Genomic DNA, 23,489 nt, shown 5'->3' with positions numbered 1-23,489 from the left:
TTTGGAAGAGTTTTAAAACTACTTCATAAATGAGGACATTTAAATGGTAAATGTGATACCAATACAGAAATAAAAATACAGTTTTGAAAACAATGTTCTGTCACTCTATTTAAATATTTTTCTTTCTAGATTTTTGCATAAAAAGCAACTTCCTAAAATAGTATGGACTTCCAATTCAGAAAGATCTGTATTCACAGCGTAATTCTGCCCCTTAGCTGTCTGGCTTCTGACTCCTAATTTTCTTATTATAAAGCTGAGGAAAAAAATACCTGATATACAAGTTTTGTTTGCTAATGGGTTATGCTAAATGCTTAATAAGCAGTTATGAATTTTTAACTGGTTAAATGAATAAATGTGTAATGGAAGTATTGATGAGGGTGAGAAGGAGGATTATATCAGCCTTTTAATGAATGGTTAAGAGATGAAAGGTGAAAAGAAACTAAATAGGTGAAAGAGACCAAATAGGAATGTCAAGAGTTTTGACAGTGATTTAATTCTAATAATACAATGATTATTCCTAATTCAAAATTTGAATAATCTCCCAAAAATTATTTTTAAGATTGCTGTTTGGAGCTTTGGTCATATGAATGGGGTGGAGAAGGGACTTCATCATATTGTAAGAGTGAGCCCTAAAATAAGCCCATAAGGTAAAAATCATATTTTCAAAAGTATCTTAAATTGCACATAAAATTCAGTATCCATTTAATGTGGTCTGTTATATAAAGAATATACACAGTAACACACATTAACCAAGACATATACATGACAAATATAATTCCACAATATACCTCCATAGAGTAGGAGGGCATGTCCTTTTATGAGAGCAAAGTGACACCAAAAAATCACTCAGAAACATGTAGACTTACTGAGAGAACAATAGATGGATTGTTCTGCTCTGTATTCACTATGTTTTTGTTTGTGTCTGTCATTCTGTATCTTTGTTCCAGTCTCTTTAATCTCGCCCCATGCCTCTTTCCATTTTCGTGTCCTCCTGTTTCTGTCTCCAAGCCTATAAGCTGAATCTGATTAAATTAAACACATATATGATATGACTCCTCTATATTACCATGGAAGCAATATTAAAATTAAGCAGCTTTTAAACTTTCTCTGCTGCAACACATGCTGAGTGATATAAAACAAACTTCTATGGGTGTATTCAGAACTTTATTTTTCCAAAAATAAGGAAAGCAAAAGGAACATGCATGTTAAGTCAGTTAAGAAGTCATGGATATTCATAAAAGTATTTTAAACACACACAATTTCATTGATTATAGAATGATCAAACTTTTAAAGGAAATAACTAAACATTCATAAGCTGTATAATATGGAGAAGGACATGGAAACCCACTCCAGTATTCTTGCCTGGAGAATCCCAAGGACAGAGGAGCCTGGTGGGCTGCTGTCTATGGGGTCACACAGAGTTGGACATGTCTGAAGCAACTTAGAAGAAGCAGCAGCATGTATATTAAAGACCGACATTTAAATTTTTTTTTGCTTACTTTAGGTTAAGATAGGCTTTCAGTTATGTTACAATTTCCAGTGCAACACCTTTGACCACACACCTTTTTATCTCAGTGAAGTAAATTCACATGTTAATATGTGTAAAAGGCATACGGTAGGAAAACCTTAAATCCACACCAATTTCTTTCTTTTTCTTTATATATCTACCTCCCCTACCTACTAAATAATTTGTGAATCTGAGTTTTTAACTCTTTGGACTTTAGCAATAAAGACATTTTAATTTTTACATCACTTAATGAGAATGCTGGCTAGGATTATATGACATCCTGCCAAAGTTTGTTTACTTCATGCACTCTCTAAATTGTGATATCAAGAAAATGTTGTTCCGATAGCTCTAAAAATTACTCTGTAATGATACTGAAAAGGACTAAAAGCTGTTATCCCCAGTGGAATAGAATGGCTTCTGACTGTAAGTGAATACCCAGTTGCTTCAGTTATGTTTGACTTTTTGCGACCATGATTACAGTAGCCTGCCAGGCTCTTCTGTCTATGGGATTTTCCCAGCAAGAATCCTGGAGTGGGTTGTCATGCCTTTCTCCAGAGGGTGTTCCTGACCCAGGGATTGAACCTGCATCTCCTGCATCTTCTGCACTGCAGGTGAATTCCTTACCTCTGAACCACCAGGGAAGCCCACTGACTGTACACTTATTTTTTAAAAGTTACTTATAATTACAAGTAACAAGCTACACACTTCATATATGAATTGAAATTAATCTTCAATGTATTTTCACAGTCAGTTCAGTTCTGTTCAGTTGCTCAGTCATGTCCAACTTGTTGCAACCCCATGAATTGCAGCACGCCAGGCCTCCCTGTCCATCACCAGCTCCCGGAGTTCACCCAAACTCATGTCCATCAAATCAGTGATGCCATCCAGCCATCTCATCCTCTGTTGTCCCCTTCTCCTCCTGCCCCCAGTCCCTCCCAGCATCAGGGTCTTTTCCAATGAGTCAACTCTTCGCATGAAATGGCCAAAGTATTGGAGTTTCAGCTTCAGCTGAAACTGATCAGTCCTTCCAATGAACACCCAGGGCTAATCTCCTTAAAGATGGACTGATTGGATCTCCTTGCAGTCCAAGGGACTCTCAAGAGTCTTCTCCAACACCACAGTTCAAAAGCATCAATTCTTTGGCACTCAGCCTTCTTCACAGTCCAACACTCACATCCATACATGACCACTGGAAAAACCATAGCCTTGACTACACGGACCTTGGTTGGCAAAGTAATGTCTCTGCTTTTGAATATGCTATCTAGGTTGGTCATAACTTTCCCTCCAAGGAGTAAGTGTCTTTTAATTTCAGGACTGAAATAACCATCTGCAGTGATTTTGGAGCCCCTCAAAATAGTCAGCCACTGTTTCCTCTGTTTCCCCATCTATTTTTCATGAAGTGATGGGAGCGGATGCCATGGTCTTTGTTTTCTGAATGTTGAGCTTTAAGCCAACTTTTTCACTCTCCACTTTCACTTTCATCAAAAGGCTTTTTAGCTCCTCTTCACTTTCTGCCATAAGGGTGGTGTCAACTGCATCTCTGAGGTTATTGATATTTCTCCCAGGTTATCATATTTCTCTTGATCCCGGCTTGTATTTCTTCCAGCCCAGCGTTTCTCATGATGTACTTGGCATATCAGTTAAATAAGCAGTCTTGACGTACTCTTTTATTATAACTTAAATACGAATAAATTTGTTACTTTCCTAATCTGACAACATAGAATGATTTGTTGAGCATGATAATTATTCCATAAATTAAAAAATAATAATAATTTAGCTTTACTATGTTGGGACAAACAGCATTACAACTTGACTAATTAAAGAATCAAACTAACAGGAAAAAATAGAGTTTCTTTATCTGCTAAATATTATCCAACTTCAGTGTTCAATTTTTGAGTTATTACCTGACAAATGAAGAAACCGGGTAGCTCAGACGGTAAAGTGTCTGCCTGCAATGCGGGAGAACTCTGTTTGATCTCTGGGTCAGGAAGATCCCCTGGAGAAGGAAATGGCATCCCACTCCAGTAATATTTGCCTGGAGAGTCTCATGGATAGAGGAGTCTGGCAGGCTACAGTCCATGGGATCGCAGAGTTGGAAGGACTGAGTGACTAATACTTTCACTTTTCGCTTCTGTAAAATTAAAAAAAAAATGCTATTAGTAGCCTTTAAAAGGCAGTTTCCAAGAGAACTGGGCAAAGAGGAATTTTATATTTTACACAATTATTCTGCTATATTACATAAAAATTTTAAGCAAGATTATTTGCTTTGTCTTTAATTATGTCACATAATTATGTTGTTGTTGTACAGCCACTAAGCTGTGTCTGACTCTTTGCTACCCCATAGACTGCAACATGCCAGGCTTCCCTGTCCTTCCTTATCTCCCAGAGTTTGATCAAATTCAAGTCCATTGAGTAGGTGATGCCATCCAACTATCTCATTCTCCACCACCCTTTTCCCCTTTTGTCTTCAAACTTTCCCAGCAACCGGGTCTTTTCCAATGAGTTGGCTCACCACATCATGTGGCCAAAGTATTGGAGCTTCAACTTCAGCATCAGTCCTTCCAGTGAATACTCAGGGTTGATTTCCTTAGGATTGACTGGTCTGATCTCCTTGCTGTCCAAGAGACTCTCAAAAGTCTTCTCCAGCACCACAGCTCGAAAGTGTAGATTCTTTGGTGCTCAGCCTTCTTTATGGTCCAATTCTCTCATCCATACATGACTACTGGAAAAATCATAGCTTTGACTATACGGACCTTTGTTGGCACAGTGATGTCTCTGCTTTTTAATATGCTGTCTAGGTTTGTCATAGCTTTCCTTCTAAGGAGCAAGTATCTTTTTATTTTCATGGCTACAGTTACCATCCAACGATTTTGGAGCTCAAGAAAATAAAATCTACTACTGCTTCCACTTTGTCCCCATTTATTTGCTATGAAGTGGTGGTAATGGATGCCATGATTTTAGTTTTTGGAATATTGAGTTTTAAGTCAGCTTTTTCACTCTCTTCTTTCACCTTTATCAAGAAGCTCTTTAGTTCCTATTTGCTTTCTGCCATTAGAGTGGTATCATCTGCATATGTGAGGTTGATATTCTCCTGGCAATCTTGATTCCACCTTGTAATTCATCCAACCCAGTATTTCGCACAAAATACTCTGCATATAAGTTAAATTAACAGGGTGACAATATACAGCCTTAACATACTCCTTTCCCAATTTTGAATCAGTCCGTTGTTTCCATGTCTGGTTCTGACTATTGCTTCTTGACCAGCATACAAGTTTCTCAGGAGACTGGTTAGGTGTTCTGGTATTCCCATCTTTTAAAGAATTTTCCATAGTTTATTGTGATACACACAGTCAAAGGCTTTCATATAGTAAATGAAACAGAAGGAGATGTTTTTCTGGAATTCCCTTGCTTTTTCTATGATCCAATATGTGTTGGCAATTTGATCTCTGGCTCCTCTGCTTCTTCAAAACCAGGCTTGTACATCTGGAAGTTCTTATTTCACATGCTGCTGAAGACTAGATTGAAGAATTTTGAGCATAACCCTACTGGCATGTGAAACAGGTGCCATTTTATGGTAGTTTGAATGTTTTCAGCATTGTCCTTCTTTGAAATTGGAGTGAAAACATTTTCCAGTTCTGTGGCCACTGCTGAGTTTCAAAATTTGCTGACATATTGAGTGCAGCACTTTAACAGCACATCTTTTAGGATTTGACATAGCACAGCTGAATTTCCATCACTTCCACTAGCTTTATTTGTTTAAATGCTTCCTAAGGCCCACTTGACTTCACAATGTAGGACTTCTGGCTCTAGGTGAGTGGCCACACCATCATGGTTATCTGGGTCATTAAAACCTTTTTTTATATAGTTTTGTTTGTTTATTCTTGCCTAATCTTCTTCCTAATCTCTTCTGTTTTTCTTAGGTCCTTACCATTTCTGTCCTTTATCATGCCTATTCTTTCATGAAATATTCCCTTGATATTGCCAATTTTCTTGAGATCTATAGTCTTTCCCATTCTGTTATTTTCCTCTATTTCTTTACATTGTTCATTTAAGAAGGCTTTCTTATCTTTCCTTACTATTCTCTGGAACTCTGCATTCAGTTGGGTGTATCTTTCCCTTTTTCCCTTGCCTTTTGCTTCTCTTCTTTTCTCAGCTATTTTAAAGCCTCCTCAGACAGCCATTTTGCCTTCTTGCATTTCTTTTTCTTTGAGATTGTTTTGGTCACTGCCTCCTATGCAACATTATGAGCTTCCATCCATATATTCAGGCACTCTGTTTATCAGATCTAATCCCTTTAATTTATTTGTCACTTCCAATGTATACTCATAGGGATTTATTTAGATCGTAACTGAATGGTCTAGTGGTTTTCCCTACTTTCTTCAATTTAAGTCTGAATTTGGCAATAAATTGTTCATGATCTGAGCACAGTCAGCTCCCAGTCTTGGTTTTGCTGACTGTATAGAGCTTCTCCATCCCTGGCTGCAAAAAATATAAATAATCTGATTTTGGTGTTGACCATCTAGTGATGTCCATATGTAGTCATCTCTTATATTGTTGGAAAATGGTGTTTGCTGTGACCAGTGTCTTCTTTTGACAAAACTCTGTTAGCTTTTTTCCTGCTTCATTTTGTACTCCAAACTCAATCTTGCCTCAATACTCCAAGTATATCTTGATTTTCTACTCTTGCATTCCAGTCCTCTATGAAGAAAAGTATATCTTTGTGTGTGTTAGTTCTAAATGGTCTTATGGGCTTCCCTGATGCTCAATAGGTAAAGAATCTGCCTGTAAGACAAGAGATGCAAGAGATATGAGTCCCATCCCTGAATCTGGAAGATCCCCTGGAGAAGGGCATGGCAAGCCACTTCAGTATTCCTGCCTGGAGACCTAGACTACTGTGATGTTGAATGGTTTTCTTTGAAAGTGAACCAAGATCATTGTCATTTTTGAGATTGCACCCAAGTACTGTATTTCACATTCTTTTATTGGCTATGAAGGCTACTCTATTTCTTCTTCAGGATTCTTCTCCTCAGTAGTATATATAGTGATCATCTGAATTAAATTTGCCCTCTCCTGTCCATTTTAACTCACTTATTTTGATGTTCACTCTTGCCATCTCCTGCTTGACCACATTCAAGTTACCTTGATTCATAGTCCTAACATTCCAGGTTCCTATACAGTATTATTCTTTGCAGCATTAGAGTTTACTTTTACCACCAGATACATCTATAGCCGAGTGTCATTTCCATTTGGCTCAACTGCTTCATTCTTTCTGGAGCTATTGGTTATTTTCTCTCACTCTTCCCCAGCAGCATATTGGACATCTTCCAACCTGGGGAGCTCTACTTTTGGTGTCATATCTTTTTCTGTGTTCATACTGTTCATGGGATTCTCTTGGCAAGAATACTGGAGTCGTTTGCTGCTTTCTCTTCCAGTGTACCACATTTTGTCAAAACTCCCCTATGACTAGTTTGTCTTGGGTGGCCCTGCACAGCATGGCTCATAGCTTCACTGCATTACACAATCTTCTTTGCCACAACAAGACTGTGATAGTTCTTTAATTAATAGACTGCTATCATAGTGAATGTTTGTATTTTTCCAAAATTCATTTTGAAACTTAATTCCTAACGTAATGGTATTTGGCAGTGGGATCTTGGGGAAATGATTAGATTATGATGATGAAACTCTCGTGAATGGGGTTAGTGCCCTTAGAAAAGAGATCCCAAAGAGTTTACTTGCCTTTCTGACATGTGAGAACTTAATCAGAAGAACCTATATTTAAATCTGAAAGCAGGATTTCATCAGATGCTGAATTTAACAGCAGCTTGGTCTCGGACATCTCAACCTCCAGAACCGTGAGAGATGCATTGCTGCTGTTTATAAGCCACTCAGTCTCTGGGATTTTGTTATAGTAGCCTGAATATACCAAGACAAATGTTTTGTATATTTTACTCATTTGAAATTATTAATTTATTGGATTGTACTATAAATCTCTTCAGAATGCAATATAATTACATAGGCTGTAGCACAGAATTATTAGCATTTGAAATGATTGTGGGAAAGAGAGTGGCAAAGTAACAAAAAGAAGTATCTTCTTTGATGAGTTAGTCCAAAACGCATGCCACACTTTATTTGTATTAGTTGGAACTGACCGTTTTGTAAAGTTACCAGTCACTAAGCCAATCTCTCTTCAGAGATAAACTTTATAAACTTGGTGAATTTGTCTGTAGTTAGATAAAATAAGGCTAAGCTTAAAGAAAATTGAAATTTATTTCTCTCTGATTTAGCAGTTCTGTGCAGGCAAACAGTTTAGGGCAGTAAGCAACACCATAGCAACACCATAAGCCATTGGAAATTCAAAGACAAATGGGAAGCATTCACAGGAAGAAGGAGATTAACATACCTCTTACACCAAAGCAGTTCAAGTTCCCTGTTTTCTCCCAAAATAGTATGGTTATAGAAACAGGAAGATTGTGTGTGTGTGTGTGTGCATGATTGTAGTAATATAAATTCTATGACCATATTGCAATTAAAAGCAAAACAAACAAAAACTCCTCAAATTTTAAACAGAAAGCCCTGCCCACCTGGTGTGTGTGTGTGTGTGTGTGTGTGTTTGTGTGTGTGTGTGTATGAGTTTTATTATCAGGTATATATTGGTTCCTTGGTATAAAAAGGAGATCCAACCAGTCCATCCTAAAAGAAAGCATTCCTAAATATTCATTGGAAGGACTGATGCTGAAGCTGAAACTCCAAATTTTGGCCACTTGATGCGAAGAACTGACTTATTGGAAAAGATCCTGATGCCAGGAAAGATTGAAGGCAGGAGGAGAAGGGGATGACAGAGGATGAGATGGTTGGATGGCATCACAAGCTCAATGGACATGAGTTTGAGTAGGCTTCAGGAGTTGGTGATAGACAGCCAAACCTGGCTTGCTGCAGTATATGGGGTCACAAAGAGTCGGACATGAATGAGCGGCTGAACTGAACTGAACTGAATAGTTTGGCTCATGCAATGATGAAGGCTAAGTTCCAAGATCTGAAGGGTGAGTTGGGCAAGCTGGAGACCCAGGAAAGCAAAAGTGTAATCCTTGTCAAATTCCAACAGCCTGAGAACAAGCAGAGCTAATGATGTAATTTGCAGTCTGAAAGTCAAGCAGGCTCTAGACCCAAGGCAAGCAGATATTTCACTCTGATTCCAGGGGCCAGTGTCCCAGCTCAAACAACAAAATGAGTTTTTATTTGCAGGAAGGTCAGCTTTTTATTCTTTTCACACTTTCAACTGATTTGATGAGGGCACACACATTAGGGAAGGCAGTCAGTTTTATTCAATCTACGAATTTCGAATTTCAAATGTTAATCTCACTGTAAAACACCCTCTCAGACCTACCATGATGCTGCTGCTGCTGCTGCTGCTAAGTTGCTTCAGTCATGTCCGACTCTGTGCGACCCCAAAGATGGCAGCCCACCAGGCTCCTCCATCCCTGGGATTCTCCAGGCAAGAACACTGAGTGGGTTGCCATTTCCTTTTCCAATGCATGAGCGTGAAAAGTGAAAATGAAGTCGCTCAGTTGTGTCTGACTCTTCACGACCCCATGGACTGCAGCCTACCAGGCTCCTCCGTCCATGGGATTTTCCAGGCAAGAATACTGGAGTGGGGTGCCATTGACCTGACCAAATATCTGGGCACATGAAATTAACTATCACATAGCTCATGGGTCAAAGAGTGTTACTGAAAGAGTATGTTTTTTGGGGTCTGGCTACTCACTGCTTAAAAGCCAATGAACATGTCAGGTTGGTGGAAAGGAACATTTGCTTTATTTCAGATGCTGGCAACTGGGGTGGGGGTCGGGGAGAGTGGCAAACATCTGTCCAAAGGCAGACTCACCCATGATAAGCAGGGGGTGTCAGCTTTTATAGACAGAGTGGAGGGGGAGTACATGCAGAAACAGCACTGTCATCTCTAACATCATCTTCAAATTGGTCTTCGGTGGTCTGACCTGCATCATCTTGACTGTTTTAGGTACAGTTAAACAATCTTCGGTTCTAGAGTCCATTTGTTCCCATTTCTTTGCTGTCAAATCTCTGAATTGTGGCAGCTCATGTCCTGGGTACAGTCTGGTCCTCATAGTTAACTTCTCCACCTGGTGTTTTGGTATCTATAAGACAGCTCACAGGATATGGCTCAGAATATTATCTACAACCCTTGAGAAAGAACTAAAGGTCCCTGACTATGTTTAGTGACTATGTTTAGATTATGTTTGTTATTTAATCCCTTTTGACTGGTTTCCTTTGTTTCAGTATTTCTCACTTCTCTGGTTAAACGTGTTCTTTGACTAAAGGTTTCCACAGGCAAAGGCAAGCAGAGTTCATGGGGGTAGGGACGGGGATGGGGGTCAAGGATCATAGGGTCCAGCTCAGTTTCAAGAGGAAGTAGAATCCAAAATTTCAGACCTTCCTCAAAATTCAAGAGAACACAATGTATCAGAATTGATGAGATACAGCTAAATTAGGTATTAGATGACAATTTTTAGATTAAATATTTATAAAAATAAAAGTGAAAAGTGAATTAAACACCTTGCAGCTCAGTAAACAAGAAACTTTAGAAAGAATTATATAAAACTCAAATCAGAAGATTTAAATCAACTCTAAAACTGAAACATAATGAAATATCATGAAGAACTAATAATCCAAAAGTGAACCCACTCATTTGAAATGATCAACACAATAAGAGATCACTAACCAATAAATAATCATATTAATTTTTAAACGTGTGGAAGAGGACACAAATACTGAAATTTAGAAATGGCAATATTTTATTCAAATTAAAAATATAACAGATTCTGTTTATATATATTATTTACATTTATATACATTTTTATTCAATATTTTTAAAAGTCTAGATGAAATGAATAATTTTCTAGCAAAATATAATTTATCAAAGTTCATTTATTCTAAAGGATATATAAACATACCAATTACCTCAGAATAAAGAGATGACTCCAATAAAAAAAAAAGGAAAGAAAACCCTGAATAGGCCCAGTTGAGAATTTGGCCAAACTTTGAAAATAAGAAAATCCTCAATCTATTTAAACAATTTAAACAGGAAAAAATGAAAATTCCAAATTCATTTTAGGAAATAAATGAGTTATAGACCCTCACATTAAAAAGAATGTACCTAAAATTCAATCTCAGTATAAATATGGGAGTAATACACAGTGATCATGTGGATTTATCCAGGAATGCAATGTGCAATGAGAGTTAAATATTGACATTTACATAACCCGTTATATCAGTGGAACTAGGGAGGTAAATGATATCCTCAGGTTCAAAGATGTATAATGATATTTAACAATGTATAATTTTTTTCATTTTAAAAATAATACAAATATTCATGTGTGTGAACACACATACACAGACACACACACTCCTACAACCCTGGATCCCAAAGTCAGCATCTTACATAACTGAAAAACACTGGGGACATTCTGATTAAAATAAAGCAAAAAGCATGTATGTTCTCAGCTTCTATTATTATTTAAAATTTTAATTTACAGGAAGTAGCATATACAATTAGTCAATAAAAATGCAATTAGAAGCATAAGAGTTGGAAAGAGTTAACTCCTATTTGCAGATGACAGAATTGTGTATGTGGAAAATGGGGAAAAAAACTGATGGAGTAACTACAAACAATAAAAGGATTCCAGGTGAGATCAGATTATAAAATCATAGAGTCAACATTTGAAAAGATAATGTGGTTGAGACAATTCCACTTATCAAGGAAAAATAATGAGCTCATAGAACAGCTATATGTTGAAAAATGTACAGCATATATATGTGTGTCTGTATGAGCGAATGAAAACACATGCCATGGTCTAGGACAGAGAACCTCAATGTCATCAAGTTTAATCTTCCCTGAGATAATTTTAGCATTAAAGCTTTTCCAGGAAATATTAGTAAACTGTATTTCTTTAGGACTTGGCAAGTTAATTATAAAATTCATTTAGCAGAGCAAATAATAATCAGGACACATGAATATCCTAGAAGATGGTGACTGTCTCTCTTAGTTATTGAAACATTTTTCATAATCTTTATTTGTAAAGCACTGTGCCATCATGTATAAATAGAAGCCAGACCAATATAATGGAATAGGAAATCCATAAATAGTCTTTTTATGTGGAAATTTAATATATGACAAAGGTAGCATTTAAACAGTGGGGAGAAGATGCGTTTTTAATGAATAGTGTTGAGATAACTAGTCACTCACAAGGAAAATAGATAAAATTGTGTCTGCTTCTGACAGTTAATACAGAATAAATTCCAACTGGTTTGGATCTCTAAGTACAAGAAGAAGAAAAAAAGAGAAGAAAATATAAATCAAGAAAACATGGAGAAAATTTTTTTGAGTGACAAAAGTTTCATAAGTCAAAATCAATATACAATGAGAAAAAATGCTGATAAATTTAATGATATAAAGAAATAACTTTTACATTGCAAAACAATCCAATAAAGTAAAAATTACAATGACAAATAGGAGAAAAGTATTTGAAAATTATGTCATTTTAAAGAGTTATTATCCCTAAAAAATCCTTCTGCTCACTTAGGTTGTTACATAATATTGAGCAGAGTGGGAAAATAATTTGAAAAAGAATAGATACATGTGTACATACAACTGAATCACTTTACTGTACACTTGAAACTAACACAACATTGTTAATCAACTATATTTCAACATAAAAAGTTAAAAAATAAAAGTCTTCTGAAAGTAGAGAGATAAAAGGGCAATTTACAAGAGATATGAACAGATATTCACAGAAGAAGAAATGCAAATAGCTCTTATATATGAAATTATTCATAACTTTCCATAAGAGAATGCGCTAATTACAGCTAAGCTGAGATACTGTTTCTCATCAATCAGATTGACAAAAATCCCAAAGTAGACTAAATGTTGATGAGGTTGAGGGAAAACAAGCACTTTCATAGACTGCTATTGGGAATGGAAAATGGTAACATTCCCTGAAGGAGAATTTAGCTATATTTTCCATTTATCTTTTGATCCAGAGATCTCATTTCTAGAAATCGATCTCAAAATGCACTGACAAATACATGAAAAAGTATAAACAGAATGCTATTCATGGCAACAGTTTTGAAAGAGAAAAAAAAAATAGCCTGTTATTGAACTCTAATTTATTTATTTTCAGCTTCAAAATCCACACTTGTATAACTGACCAGATTTGCAGTCTGGGCCTCTGTTGACTACAGTTCTGTTTGCTCCATGGCTTCTGTGAGTCTCTGCCGGCAGGGGACACTATAACAAACAGAAACTCAGAAAAGGAAATGAAGAATGCTAACTTTCCAAAACATCTACAAGATGCTTTGCCTCCAGTTTCTTTGAGTGTCACAACCGCAACATTTCTTCACTCCAACAACAACTTGTTCCCCACTGACCTCCCTGGTGGCTCAGGTGGTAAAGCATCTGCCTGTAATGCGGGAGACCCAGGTTTGATCCCTGGGTTGGGAAGATCCTCTGGAGAAGGAAATGGCAACCCACTCCAGTACTCTTGCCTGGAGAATCCCGTGGACAGAGGAGCCTGGTAGGCTACAGAGGCCGCAAAGAGTCAGACATGACTGAGCGACTTCACTTTCACTTCACTTTATCACACAGTAAATGCTTTGTCTGAAGCTTAACTTGTTGGTAATACAGTTCATTTGGAAGAACAAATAATATCCAGGAGAACTTGGACTTTTTAATAAATTATGTTGGACTAGCTGGTTAACCACAGTAATAATAGATAAAACTGTTTTTATTTATGACTGTCTCCACAGGTTTGATTCCAGATTGTTCTGAGATTTAAATATTTTAAGAATGAAATTGTATAACTAGATGAAAATGGCAACACTTATGTGTCACACAGGTAGTAACTACAGCGAAAAACAACACCTATGACTAGGGATACAAAGGGGTGAATTATCTGCAGTTATGAGAACTTGAAAGCATGAAAAGGGAGGAAGGAGAACTGATACTTAGACCTCTAAAGAAAGGGCACTGCTTGGATGGCACTGGCGTCTTTGATCTTGGAGTCCTGTGGAGCTGGCATCCAGACCTCCAATGAGGGGAGACCAGCAGGTATGTGCTGCTCGGTACCTGTGATAGGATAATAAACATCCCTCTATGAGAATTAGAAACCTCTAAAATGGAATTAAAGGCTCCCTTTGGAGAATTTAGGAAACCATCTCATTTTTTCCAAAGACTGGACTGAAAAATTTTAGTATTCATCTTGCTCTTCTCTATGAACTCAACTAATGGATAAACAAATGGCAAGAAGTCTCTTTTCATATTATCCTAGCTAATGAGTAAAGAAAAAAATGAGTTAGAATATAACCAGTGAAGAATGGATCTGAGCAGAGTAATTAGTGACTACTATATCACACAAAAAAAGAGGAAATCAGACAATATATACCTACTGGTGAGAGTACAGAGACTATCTCTGGACCAGTCTTGCCAAAAAAATTCCCAGAGTTGAATGTTGTTCTAACTACCGATTTACAAGAAATAATGAGAGAAACGTTTTGGACAACACCATGGATATGCGCTAAGCAAAATCAAGACTGGGAAACTCTTGGACAAATATCCAGTTTCCTCTGCAAATAATTGACAAGGAAAAACAAAAAAAAAAGAGATGGAGAAAAAAAAGAGAGAGTGGGTGGAAACATATAAAGTGAAACTTCAGACAAAATAATTGCAAATTGCAATGTATGGACCTTCCTTGGATTTTGATTCACAAAATATATATACGAGACAATTGGGAATTTGAACACTGACTGGCCTGAACATGTGATGATTTTAAGGAATTTTGTTTTAGATATAACAGTGATATTTTGGTTGTGTTGCAAGTAAGAAAATGCTCGTACTTTAGAAATATACTGAGACACTTCTAAGTAAACTGCTACTTAGAACTTGCTTCAAAATAATCCAGTGTGCATATTGGGAGCAGGGAGGCATAAATGAAATGAAAATGGCCACTTGTTGAAACTATTAAAACTTAAAATTGTGTGCATAGGAGTTCATTTTCTTATTCTATTTGTATATTTATATATTATTTTCTACATTTTTCAAAATTAAAACTAAATACATTTAGTGTGTTTATTTATAGTATCTTTTGCTGGTAATCATAGTGATTAATAATAATGACAATGAACATTTCATTCGAGAACTGTGATGCTTAAATGTACTTTAAATGCTTTATTTCTTTAAATTTCCCCAGTAAATATGTGATCTCTGTATAAGTATTTCCATTTTGCCTGATTTCAAAGGCTTTATCCTCACAACTATTTGCTTCTCTGCCATTCTATCTAATTAGTGGTAAAAGGTGGTGAAAATTCCTGTTTCAAGTTTGTCAGTGAATAAGTTCTTTTAATACTAATATTTACTGCTACTGCTACTGCTAAGTCACTTTAGTCGTGTCCAGCTCTGTGTGACCCCATAGACGGCAGCCCACCAGGCTCCCCATCCCTGGGATTCTCCAGGCAAGAACACTGGAGTGGGTTGCCATAATTATTAAATAATAATGGTTGTTCATTATCATTATGTACCAGGCACTGTTCTAAGGACTTTGAGTATTTATTTGACACCTTTGATTGTTCTAAGAAGTAAAACTTTTATTAGCTAAATGCATTTTCTCATGCTTGGAAAGCTTGTGTGATTTCAGGATCTCCTATGCAGAATCAATTTAAACATTTATCTTCTGTTAGACCTATAAATTCCTCATTTGTTCCTATTAGAAATAATACTGTATGAGGAAATCTTATACACAAATCTTGAAGCTTCACTTTTGATATTTTTAAGAAGAATCTTAAAAGAAAAAATTTACTAGGTATAAAAATTTGGAACTTTAGTTATATGTTGATATGTATATTGATTAATAATCCTTTTTCAGAAAAACTTTGTCAGCTTCCACCAGTTTTACATAACAGTTCCAGTATTATGTGGAGTTCAGTACACTTGAGTTCCACTTAGTAATCTCATTTTTTAAAAAGCACAGTTGAAACCTGAGAGGTTTCATGCCATTTGTATGTTAGTTTTCATTTCTTTGATTGTTAGTAGTATAAGACATTTTAAAGTAAGATAATTTTGTATTATATGACTATGTGTATATATGTATTGTCCGTTAGTTTCCTTCATCTGTTTTTTAAAATATAAAGATATTTTTATTTTTGGTCATGCTGAGTCTTAGTTGCTGCAGGGCTTCTCTCTAGTTGTAGCGAGCAGGGGCTACTCTCTACTTGTGGTGTGTGGGGTTCTTGTTATGGTGGCTTCTCTTGTTGTGGGTCACAGGCTGTAGGGAGCGCTGGCTTCAGTATTTGCTGCCTGTGGGTTCAGTAGACGTGGCTCTTGGGCTCTAGCGCACAGGCTCAGTAGTTGTGGCATATGCAATTAATTGCTCCTCAGCATGAGGGATCTTCCCAGATGAGGGATGGAACCCCTGTCTCCTGCATGGACAGAAAGATGCTTTACTACCCAGCTCCCAGGGAAGCCTCTGTTTGTTTGACTGACATTCTTATCTTTTTAAAATCTAAGACTTCTGATAATCATAAAATACCAGTTATTTTCAGTCCTATGTCCTTCAACTATTTTCTTACTTTAGCGTTTGCTCTTTGTATTTGTTCACGATATTTCTGACAGGTGATTTTTTTCAATTTTGATGTAATCATTTAATCAATCATTTCCTTTTACCTTTTCCAATGAGCTTTTTCACCTGGACAGTCTTTGGGGATCACATCAGAGAAACATTCACAGACTTGTGCACTAATTGGTTAGGTTTTGAGCCACTATTCTCTTTGCCCCAAATGCTCTAGTCAACTGACTTCCTTTCAGAACCTTGACCCTACCAAGCTCTTTTCCAGTTTAGGCTGGGAAAATGTTGTTGTAACACCTGCTCTCTAGGCAGTGCAGAGCTGGACCAACTTGTTCTAAGGCTGTTTTGTAGTCTGAATGGTTGAAGAATCCTGGCTGTCAAAGTACCTGATCTCAGCAGGAAGTTCCTGGCGTTGAGCCAAGGAGCATTATTAGTCTAAAGGCTAGGAAGGCAGCTTGAGAGGAGAGAATCACCAATGCCTTTCAGTGTGAACACTTGGTTTGGATGCAAATAGGTTCTTTGTAGAAAAGACAGAGGAGAAATAATGGAAAAAAATCAACATTTTCAAAGCAAGTTTTAATTTTTGTTGGCATTGCTGAAATGAAGCAGGATCCTATGGTCCTTGACCCTCTAACCTGCCCCATGTCTGCTGTCTTCCTTTTGTCTGTGGTAAACTAGTTAAAGAAAAAGGTTAATCAGAGAAGTGAGAAATGAGGAAACAAAGGAAAACAGTCAAAGGAGACTAAGTAATAATAATGTAGTCATTAAGCATAGTCAAAGACCTTTAGATAATATTCTGAACCATATCCTGTGAGCTATCCTGTAGACACTAAAACACCAAATGGAGAAGTTAACTACATGTTGACTAGACTATACCCAGGACATGAGCTGCCACGATTCTGAGAACTGGCCACAAGAAATGGGAACAAATAGACCCTGGAAATGAAGATTGACTGTACCTAAAACGAAGATGACACTGGTCAGACAGCTGATGACCAATTGGAAGATGACTATTACAGATGACTGTGCTGTTTCTGCATGCAGTACCCGCCGCGCCGCCCGCCTTTAGGTAGATGTTCGCCCTCCCCCTCCCCACTGAGTTGCCAGCACTTGAAATAAAGCAAACTTTCATTTCAACCAGCTTGGCCTGTTTATTGGCATTTTGAGCAGCGAGCAACCAGACCTCACCACATACCATGTCTTTAACGATGGCAGAGGAGATATTTAGCAAGATGCTTCGAGATTTTCACTCAAAGACATAGCTTTATCTAAAGCACTGAAATTCCAAAGTTAAATCCCAATATTTAACTCACATCAAGTACATATTTGACTAAAGAATTTCAGTGACAACAACAAAATTAATCATTTCCATTAACACTTCAGAGATGATTCTTCATTTCTGAGTAGTTTTCACTACTCAGAATGAGAGTTAAAACAAGTGTGAATTTAGAAACCTGACTTTTGTTTGGAAATCTTGTTATTTTGAGAAGGAACATTTTGAAACAGATTTCTCCCTGTTTTTAACATTATTTTTTATTTGTAACAAAGTAGTACAAGTACATGGTTTCTTAAACTCTAGCCATGTAGCTGCTGCTGCTGCTGCTAAGTCGCTTCAATCATGTCCGACTCTGTGTGACCCCATAGATGGCAGCCCACCAGGCTTCCCCATCCCTGGGATTCTCCAGGCAAGAACACTGGAGTGGGTTGCCATTGCCTTCTCCAATGAATGAAAGTGAAAAGTGAAAGTGAAGTTGCTCAGTCGTGTCCAACTCTTCGCGACCCCATGGACTGCAGCCTACCAGGCTCCTCCACCCATGGGATTTTCGAGGCAAGAGTACTGGAGAGGGCTTAGCAAAAAAAAAAAAAAAAGTAGTCTCCCACACAATTTCCTTCCATATTCAGTTTCTCTTTCATTAGAACTGTTTTCATTTCAGTTCAGTTCAGTTGCTCAGTCGTGTCTGACTCTTTGCGACCCCATGAATTGCAGCACGCCAGGCCTCCCTGTCCATCACCAACTCCCAGAGTTCACTCAAACTCACGTCCATCGAGTCAGTGATGCCATCCAGCCATCTCATCCTCTGTTGTCCCCTTCTCCTCCTGCCCCCAATCCCTCCCACCATCAGAGTCTTTTCCAATGAGTCACCTCTTTGCATGAGGTGGCCAAAGTATTGGAGTTTCAGCTTTAGCATCATTCCTTCCGAAGAACACCCTGGACTGATCTCCTTTAGAATGGACTGGTTGGATCTTCTTGCAGTCCAAGGGACTCTCAAGAGTCTTCTCCAACACTACAGTTCAAAAGCATCAATTCTTTAGTGCTCAGCTTTCTTCACAGTCCAACTCTCACATCTATACATGACTACTGGAAAAACCATAGCCTTGACTAGACGGACCTTTGTTGGCAAAGTAATGTCTCTGCTTTGCAATATGCTATCTAGGTTGGTCATAACTTTCTTTTTACTATTTTCTATTGCTTTTATGTTTGCTAATTTTTCTTGTAGCTCTGCATCATAAACTTGCATTGATATTTCTTGATTAATTTATCTCAGCCTTTGTCTCTGCATATCTTTGTATGATGGATGCTGTGCATGCGCCGTCTTCCCAAATTCTTTGTGACCCCATGGACTGTAGCCCACCAGGCTCCTCTGCCCATGGGATTTTCCAGACAAGAATCCTGGAGTGGGTTGTCACTTCCTCCTCCAGGGGATCTTCCCGACCCAGGGATCAAACCCGCATCTCCTGCGTCTCCTGCATTGGCAGGTGGATTCCTCACCCCTAAGTCACCTGGGAATGATAAATGAGTATCTAGCAATATTTTCTGTTCTCATTTTGGGGATTAGAAAATCTTTTCACATCTGTGTACTAGTGTTAAAATTCTTTGTTTTTTAAAAAGCTCACTTCAATTCCCTGATAATTGATCTTTTTCCTTTGGTAACTTTTTCAAATTTGTTTAGCTTGATCTTTCCCTTGCTACAGATTTTTCTTCAGTTTCTAGCATATTTCTTTCATAGTGAGAATGATTGTCAATGTAAGGTGTGTGATTGGGGCCTGTGAACTGGCAGACTTTGTTTTGAATAATTGAGCAGAGAACTGGAATTTTTCTGAATAGTAAAATTTGAATAATTTTGCTTTTGAGGCAAATACCCACTTATCTCAGTTTGCCCACAGACACTTCAGTTTCATTAGAATGAAGTCCTCTTCTTCCTAACCCCAACAGTTTGGGTGATTTTGCTTTATTTAGAAGTCAGGATAAACAGGGACTATTCTGACTTTTCTAAAAATTAACACTGAGGTGTTGTATTTAGAAGGTCAGCTCCCTGCTTTTCTGGGTTCTTCCTTAATTCTAGGTTGGGTGGGTCCTCTTCTGTTTGTCCACATTTGGTAAATCTGTCTGCTGAAGCTCTTATCTCATTTTATTATAGTCATCTATATATTTTTATTCTTTATTGACCTTTGTTGAAGATCTTAAGGTAAGAGAAGAAAAGTGTTTGCATTTTATCAGCTGTCCTGAACCAGAAATCTTGTTACCTTTAAAACAAATTTTATTGCATTTTATTTTAAAAACAAATAAGTAATCGTAGAAGAAAAAGCTGGCTTAAAACTCACCATTCAAAAAACTAAGATTATGGCTTTCAATCCCATCACTTCTTGGCAAATAGATGGAGAAACAATGGAAATGGAAACAGTGGAAGATTATATTTCCTTGGGCTCTAAAATCACTGCAGATGATGACTACAGCCATGATATTGAAAGGCACTTGTTACTTGGAAGAAACACCATGACAAACCTAGACAGTATATTGAAAAGCAGAGACATCACTTTGCCAACACACTTTGGAAGCACTGTGGCTCAGCCTGTAGTCCAGGAGACCCTGGTTTGATACCAGAGTTGGGATGATCCCCTGGAGAAGGGAATAGCCACCCACTCCAATATTCTTGCCTGTAGAATTCCAAGGACAGAGGAACATAATGTAACTACAGTCCATGGGGTTGCAAAGAGTCGGATGTAATTGAGCAATTAACGCATGCACAACATTTGCCAACAAAGGTCCATATAGTCAAAGCTATGGGTTTTCCAGTCATGTATGGGTGTGAGAGGTGGACCATAAAGAAGGCTGAAAGCTGAAGATTTGATGCTTTCAAATTGTGGTGCTGGAGAAGACTCTTGAAAATCTCTTGGACTACAAGGAGACCAAACCAGTTAATCTTACGGGAAATCAACCCTGAATATTCATTGGAAGGGCTGATGCTGAAGCTGAAGGTCTAATACTTTGGCCACCTAAAGCAAAGAGTCGACCCTTTCGAAAAGACCCTTATGCTGGGAAAGAGTGAGGGCAACAGAAGATGAGATGGTTGGATGGCATCATTTACACAGAGTACATGAGTTTGAGCAACTCTGGAAGATAGTGAAGGACAGGGAAGCCTGGTGTGCTGTAGTCCATGGTGTCACAAAGAGTTGGACATGACTTAGCGATTGAACAACAGCAATCATTGAAGAAAACTCGTAATACTCAGGAACATATAAAGAAGGAAATAACCATAAAGAATCATCTCATTATTAATTATAATGACATTTTGCTACTTTTTTTTGCAAATCTATATTTTTACTTCTGTATCTATAGCTGTACTGTAGCCTTGGTCGAATTTGATCACAATATTATATGGTAAGAATTTTTCATGTACATAATAATTACTCACAAACAGATTGTGAGGGAAAAAATTCTCCATTGTGTACATGAATATATCATAATATAATTTACTATTCCCTCATGGTTACAGTGTAAAATGCCTTCACCTTAATCACTGCTGTAATAATGCTACAGCGAGAATTCTTTACATAATCTTTGCCCCCATTCCTCATTGTTTCCTTGGGGTTTCATCTTCATAGTAAAAATTCTGAATCAAAGCCTATAAAAATACTAAATTTCACGATTCGTGTACCAAATTGTTTTACCGAAAAATGTATTCATCAGCAGTATATAAGAGACTCGTCACACCATTGTCTCCACATAACATGACATTAACTTTTTGTAAATGCCAATTTCATACATACAAGCTGCATCTTATTTTACTTGGCTTTCCTTTCATCATTAACAAGGTTGAATTTTTAAAATTTTATTTGTCTATTTTTGTTTCTTTTTTCATAAGTTATCTGCTTAGATCCTTTGCCGATTTTTGAAATCATGACATGTAATGGTTGAATTTTAGAATTTTGTAATAAATCAAGATGTGTTCCATATAAAAGCTACTTCTACATACCACTAGTTTTGTTTTAGAAATTTTGTAGTATAGACCATGCCTAGAATGACTAGTCAACTTTTAGCTTTCTGTGAATACTGTAATTATCTACTTATGGTTTTGCATGTTGCCAAATTTTAAACTGAAATCATAAACACAATAGAAGCATAAAGGAAAGAAAATTGTGGCAAGGATAATAATACTTTTATTATTAATGCTGTTTAGTCTCTAAGTCATGCCCAACTCTTTGCAACACCAAGGACTGTAGCCTGCCAGGTTCCTGCCAAGTCCATGGGATTTCCCAGGCAAGAGTGCCACTGTGGGTTGCCATTTCCTTCCCCAGGCGATCTTCCTGGCCCAAGGATTGAACCCACATCTCCTGCACTGCAGGCAGATTCTTTATCCCTGAGCCATTAGAGAAGCCCAGTTACATTATTAGCTCAGGAGAAATAGGGAAGACAATTGCAAATTATGCAGAGAAGTGTAGTATCTACTGTAGTGCCTGCTTAGAGGCTGTCCCCACATACGCATTTGGTGAATGAATGAGTCAGGGAAGTATGGCCAAGCAGAGGACTGAAGACACATCTGGTGATGGCATCTCTTCCTCCTTTCAGTCTTTTCTATGGTTTGATAAGTATAAAGGCTGATAAGAAATTCTCCTGTTGTTCCAGTTTTTCTACACTGGTGAAAATAATCATATCCACAACACTCCAAGGTGAGGCATTTATTGATAATGTTTTCAAAAGTGGTCTGAATGCTTTAAAACAGAATTAGGCAAATACAAGCAGTTCTTATCAAGATATCATACATAATGGAAAGAGTATTAATTCACATTCGAGACAGATAGGCTTGCAAAAGTTAGTGTTTCTTTAAATAGCAGGTGTTATGATTGTTTCTATAGCAATAAACGACCTTCAAAATGTTTTAAAGTTATTCTCTTTTGGCAAGAATTTTTTCCTTTGAAACTTTTTAATTGTAAAAACAATATCAGAATCATATTAAAGATAATTCAGGGAAAATTGCCTCAAGTGCACCTGTTGTTAATTTACATTCCATTTTCCTAACTGTTAATGGAATTTGTATTTGCTAGAAGCTGTTGTAGACACTTCAAACTAGGTATGACAAAATAAATTTTAAGTGAATTTGAACTCTATGTGCAAAAACTAAATTAAAAAATTAAGTTAGGGGTCATTTCAGTCATATATTTTTATTGCCAGAAGTCTTTATATAAATATTTTTTGAGACTCTCTTGGTTACAAACCATGGACTTTATCTGTGACCTTTATATCTTGCCTATATTCCTTCCTTTGGGTGAGTTCCTCTTCTCTATGAAGAGATTCCTGGCTACAGAAGAAAAAAATAATCCAGGTTGACCTGTAAGAATAGCCCTTACTGTTAGGAACATTAACTACTCCAAAACTTTTCAAGGATTAATATAGATGTTAATAGTGAAGGGAATATTCGATTTCTGTGGCAGGAATGTTTGGTATAAGGAGACAGCAAACCAGACCATGCATCTTTGTTAAGATATGAATAGTCTATTTGAGAATGAAATGACGGCAGCTTCTTGATAATGTTTGAACCTTTGGATCCAGCCAAGTCCAAAGCAAGAACACAATGTATATTTTCTTATTAAATAAGTCAATAAGTTTATGTTTTAGCTTAAGCTAATTGGGATTGAGTTTCTGGTTTTTTTTTTTTGTTGTTGTTGTTGTTGTTAAGGAATGTGTCCTGATGCCTTATGCAGACTCTGAGTATGTAGATTCCTTCTTCAAGTGAAATGAACAACAACAAAAAGAAACCCTTGTCACCCAGTGTAGATTAATACAGATGGTAGCAGTGAGTGCACAGAAGCCCAGATGTATAGTGGAACTTGGATAAATGCGTAAAGGTAAGAGATACTAGGACACATCAAGAAAATCAATACTTAGGTCTGGCATCTGAGGAACATGGAAGTTGTCACTCTGTTCTAAAAACAAATAAAAAGCTGAACAAACTGAATATCCACTACTCTTAGATCCATCAGAGAACTGAGGTCATAGGGCAAATTGTTGCCCCCAAAATTAGGATAGACAAGAAGACACAGAAAATCACAGTTTACTAGAGCAGAAATCTAAA

At 37.2% G+C, this 23,489-nt stretch overlaps 1 non-coding gene across 1 annotated transcript; it reads left to right on the top strand.

Annotated features, from left to right (window-relative positions):
* The first annotated feature begins 12,950 nt into the window (after window positions 1-12,950).
* TRNAY-GUA (transfer RNA tyrosine (anticodon GUA)) lies at window positions 12,951-13,022 on the top strand. Its single transcript has one exon. It is a non-coding gene; the product is annotated as a tRNA-Tyr (tRNA).
* Window positions 13,023-23,489: the final 10,467 nt, after the last annotated feature.

The sequence above is a fragment of the Ovis aries genome, chromosome 6 (genome assembly GCF_016772045.2).
Source record: "Ovis aries strain OAR_USU_Benz2616 breed Rambouillet chromosome 6, ARS-UI_Ramb_v3.0, whole genome shotgun sequence".
Classification (NCBI taxonomy): domain Eukaryota; kingdom Metazoa; phylum Chordata; class Mammalia; order Artiodactyla; family Bovidae; genus Ovis; species Ovis aries.
Note: the sequence above shows the minus strand (reverse complement) of the source record. Positions and strands in the feature narration are given on the sequence as shown.